The sequence below is a fragment of the Vigna unguiculata genome, chromosome 11, assembly GCF_037176805.1.
Source record: "Vigna unguiculata cultivar grain cowpea cultivar isolate G323 ecotype 2 chromosome 11, ASM3717680v1, whole genome shotgun sequence".
Taxonomy (NCBI): Eukaryota; Viridiplantae; Streptophyta; class Magnoliopsida; order Fabales; family Fabaceae; genus Vigna; species Vigna unguiculata.
Window position 1 is genome coordinate 15,390,079 of NC_140802.1, and position 5,244 is coordinate 15,395,322.

Here is a 5,244-nt window from a genome sequence, read left to right on the forward strand (position 1 = left end):
CTAAAGGGAGGAAGCCCAATAGGCCCTTCCTTAGGGAATATATCCTCAAACTCTTTCAAAAGATTTTCAATTTTGGGAGGTAGATTCTTAAGCTCAAGAGCTGTGGCAGTACATGTGAGTGTTCCTTTACACAACAGGAGGCATGAAGGTTGTTCAACATTGAGAACTTGATTTAAAGATTTCATGGTTAAAATGTTCTCATTTCGAATGACCTTGGGAGAAGGAACACCAATCTTTCCCGTCTAAGATTCTTCTTTATTTAGCTTTTGGACTTTTTGAGGACTTTTTTTTTGTCCTCATCTTTCTCTTTTTCTCTTTTGTTCTTCATTTGAAGTTGATCCTCAGCCACTTGTGATGGCAACAAAGGATGAAGAACAAACTTTTTAGCCTTGTGAGTAAAGGTAATCTCGTTGGTGAGACCATTGTACATGGTTTTCTTATCAAATTGCCAAGGTCTCCCCAATAAGATATGATAAGCTTCCATAGGTAGTACATCACATAGCACACTATCTTCATATTTCCTTATGGAAAACTTGACCTTTACTTGATGATTGACTGCCAAATCCCCATCTTCATTAAGCCAATGAAGTTTGTAAGGTTTTGGATGAGGTGAGACAGTCAAAGACAGCTTGTCAACCAACCTAGTACTGTAGCAGTTACAACACGAGCCACTATCCACAATTAGAGAACAAGTGTTTTCCAAAATTTTACACCTTGTGTGAAATATGTTCTCTCTTTGTGTTAGTGCTTGTGGACTAGGTTGATTGTTGAGGATCCTTCTAACCATTAATAGGTCCCCATCACAAGGGTGAGCATCTTCTATATTAGACTCGTTGGAATCCTCACTTCCACTCTCACTTTCATTTTCATCCGGGCTGCTATATCTATCAATACCCCTAAGAATCATGGTCTTTTTGGTGGGGCATTGAGATGCTATGTGACCTCTACCAAGACATTTGAAGCATTTGATTTCACTTGTGTTGGTGTATGATGATGCACTCCCCTCTTTACCTTTTCCTAGATTCCTAGGTGGCTCCTCCTTTTTCTCTTCTTTCTTAAAATCTTTCTTAACATAAGAGTTAGTTTAAGCTTGATTTCTTTTTGAAAAAGATGTTCTCAAATTTTGTTGTTCTACCTTAATGCATATTTGCACCAAATCATTCAAATCTTGGTAAGGTAGAAGCTCAACTCTATCTCTTATATAAAGGTTTAAGCCACTTAAGAATCTAGAAATGGTAATGGACTCTTCCTCAATTATTCCCGCCCTCATCATAAGTAACTCCATTTTCTGTCTATATTCTTCCACAAACATATTTCTTTGTTGGAGTCTTTGGAGCTTGTTCATGAGCTCCCTATTGTAGTAGGAGGGAATGTGTCTCCTCCTAAGGGCTGACTTAAGATCATTCCAATATTCAATTGAAGGTCCATTACTTCTTAGCCTCTCTTGGACTATAGAAGTCCACCAATCTTGAAAGCTTACGGTAGCAAGAGGCACTTTCCTTTCTTCACTAACTTGATGGCAAGCAAAGAGTTGCTCGACCTTCATCTCCCAATCCAAATAAGCTTCAACATCATCCTTGCCTTGAAAGTGAGACAAGTCTACTTTAACTTCTCTAGGAGTAGGGTCTTTTCTTTGTCTCCTAATGTGGGAAGGTTGTTGATAATATTCTCCTAATCTTAATCCTTCCTCTTCCCCATATATTGAAGCTCCACTTCTAGACCCTTTGCTAGAATTACTCCTACTTTTTAGCTTATTTTGGATTTTCTCATCTATTTTCTTTAAAGCTTTGATTTTTTCCTCCAAGAGAGCAATTTGGCCATCTTTCACCTTGTAAATTGCCTCTTGTTGTCTCCATAGTTCAAGTGATTTGAGTTGTTGAGAAACATGTTTTAAACTATGAACTGAATTCTCATAATCACTTGCACTATGTAGGGAGGGTTGACTAGCCATGATTACTAAAAGCTAACTAAGAAATTCTAAAGAAGAAGTAAATAGAAAACTTCTTGAATTATCTTCCAAGAAAGAGAGGTGAATCACTTGGATTGCTTACTTACCAAGTCTTTCCTTGCCAAAGTAATTCAAAGAATATTGCACAAAACTTCGAAAATAGAATTAGACACACACTAACAATTAAGCAACAAAAACAAAAGGATTTGGAGTCTAACTATGCGGCCTACTTTGGTGAGGCTTGATGTTGCAAGACACACTCACCGTCTACAAGCGCTTTTACTATTTAAGAAGGTTCTAATTAAGAGATGAGAGAACACCTAAGGCTCCCCCAAGACACTTAATTAGTCCAAAGAGATACAAGAAAGAAAACTTGAAAAAATACAACTCAAATGAATACAATCACAAATTTGCGCAAACTTTAAAAGTCTTCAAGTGTTTCACTCCACTCTTTTCTTTCTTCTTTTGTCTCACTCAAGTGTTTGCTTTGAATTTTCTCCTTTGTGAACTTCACTTGTAGCTTGGAGTTCCACTTTGGTTTCCACCTCCTAGGATGCTACCTTGAGTATTTGGTTACCTCCAAAGAAATCTTTCACCAAGAATGTAACACCAAACCAAAGAAGCCAATAAGGAAAAATAAGAAAAGCTTAAATGAAAGAAGAGCTAAACTCAAGTGGAATATAGATGAAACATACTCAAAGATTTAACAAAGAAAGACAAACTAGAAATAAGGCAAAGAAACAAGTTAAGCACTCAAATGAATTACCTAAAGAATGGCACTAGAATGGATTACAAAAACAACCAAAAACAAGCTAGAAATTTGCACAGAATTTGAATTTTCAGCCACTACCAGTCCAAAAACGTGAAATTTAGCCTCTACTTCAGCGATTTATCATTTTTTCATTTCTCAACATTTTTCAATGATTTTTGTTTTCTTTACTTCGTCTATGTTTTATCTAAAAGAGGCAAAAATAGGATCTGGATTTGAATTAGCCAATTGTTTGTGATAAATCAAATACAAAAAGTGATCTCAAACTCAAGTGATGGTAGTGATTCTAGTGTACTTCTTTTGCCACTTTCTTTTGATCTTTTCTTTTGATTATTTTTGGCACTTGCTTGTACTCTTTTTGTGCTCTTTTTCTTTCTTTTTTTTATAGCTGTTACAGCAGCTAGTTTTCACCACAAATTAGAATCACAACTACACTATGCTTGATCATTTGCATTTTAATTGAAAGAAAAAGAGAAGGAAACTTAAAGGAATCAAAAGAAGATTATGAAACTCAAGGAAACACAATGGAAATTAACTCTAAAGAACTTGCCAAGAACTAATTAACAAGTATGAACTCAAATGCGAAAATTAAAAGCACACAAAGCACACTAGAAACGAAAATCAAACTTAGGTGATTAAGCAAGCACAAGGAAAATTTCCACTGGACATTAAGATAACAAAGGTTATCTAGATGTGAAGGTTCATTTCCAAGGCTCCAAGGGAGAAGAGAATGTGTATTTATGAACCAAAAACAACAGCAAAATAGTAGCAATATAGCAGCAAAACAACAGCAAAATGGAAACCTAAACAAAGGAATTTAAGACATAATTGAACTACACATTACTCTAGACAAAACATATGGATGAGAAAATTAAAATGACTCAAATAGATGAAATAGAAAATGAACAAGACTCAAAAGAAATTGTAAAAGGCACACAAATTCACCATGGTTGAGTTCTTAGGCACCATGGCCGAATGGTTCCAAAGGAACAATGATAAGAATCATATAACCAATGAGGTGAAAAGAAGAAAAACAATAAGACAATCAAAGGAAGTAATGAACAACATGGAAATTGAAAGAAAAACCACAAGGAAGATGAACTTATGTCTTGACGTCAAGCTTAATCAACCAAGGCTCTAGATACCACATGATGAGTCCATCTTCAAGAGTAAGGAAGCCAAGGAGAAGCCATGCGGAATTGATGAAGCTTCCATGGAGAAGGATGAAGGTGCGGAAGTTAAAAGATGAGAGGAGAAGTGGTGCGACAATGGTGTTTGGAGAAGCTCTCAAGTGAGGTTGGGCCAACACTCAAGGAAGGGGGCTAGAGGAAACCAAGAAGGACAACTCTAGCCTAACTTAATTCACAAAAAGAGAGGAGTCTGGAGTCATCTCAATAGAGTTTCTCTACTATATTCATGAATGAAAATACAAGGGTCCTAAGCTCTCTATTTATAGTAGAAAAGGAGAGCCAAATGGTGTAGAAAAATGAAGGGAAAAAGGATCTAGAATGTAGTATTTGGAGCCAAAAAGAGAGCATGAGGCAAGTGTGACTTGCCACCTAAGCAAGTCACAAGGGACTTGCTTCTAGGCGCATAAGAGAAGCTTGGTGACCAAGCTTGGAGCAAGAAGGATCTAGATCCTCTCACAAATGCGCTATCTCTCTTGTTGGGCCAATTCCAAGCCCAACTCTTCTTTGGTCCAACTCTCTTCAAAGCCCAAAAACCCTTCAACGCCCAATACATGGCCCAAACAAAAACCCTATTCTACAAAGCCCAAAATACAAGGCCCAAAAATAAACCCTATTCTAATATTTACAAACAAAGAGTTTTAGGCTAGGTCTTCACATCTTCCTTGGCCCATGTAAAGTTCATCTTAGGCCTTGTATGTGCATTGTAGGCCCATTCCTCTTATATCCTCCTAGCCATTTCTCTTGTTGTCGGTCCCTTGGTTAGAGGCATCTCATCAATTATGGTACTTCTGATGTCTTTCATTAAATGAATATATTTTCAGTTGAATTATACTTTATAAATTTCAATTAAAATACACATATATTACAAAAGCAAATTTTCAAGTTACAAGAAAACAAAAAAATAATTAATTTCAAACAAATTTTTAGTCAATTATTTATTAGGATATTTGAAAAATATGAATTGTGACTTTATATTTAAACTTAGTACCTACTATAAATTTTAACAATAAATTTTACATTATTTATTTGTGTGAAAAAATAAATATTTTATCAAAAAAACTCTTATAAAGAAATCAAAGTATAAAAATATTAATAAAAAATAAACTCGTACTTCCACCATAGTTTTTAATTTTAAATATTTAATAAACATAAAAAAATAATACAACACCATCTCAAACATTATACATTAATTGTTTTTACTTTAGTTACCTCTACTATAATTCATAATTTTTTTTCCAAATCACCATTATAAAAAAAAAATTAATCAACAAAAAAAACATTAAATTAAATTGACTTTATAATTTTCGAATTGCACATAAAATAACTTACTACACAAT

The 5,244-nt window shown here is 34.8% G+C and overlaps 1 pseudogene; it reads right to left on the reverse strand.

Annotated features, from left to right (window-relative positions):
* Positions 1-259: 259 nt before the first annotated feature.
* LOC146881566 (uncharacterized) lies at positions 260-1,660 on the reverse strand (annotated as a pseudogene).
* Positions 1,661-5,244: the final 3,584 nt, after the last annotated feature.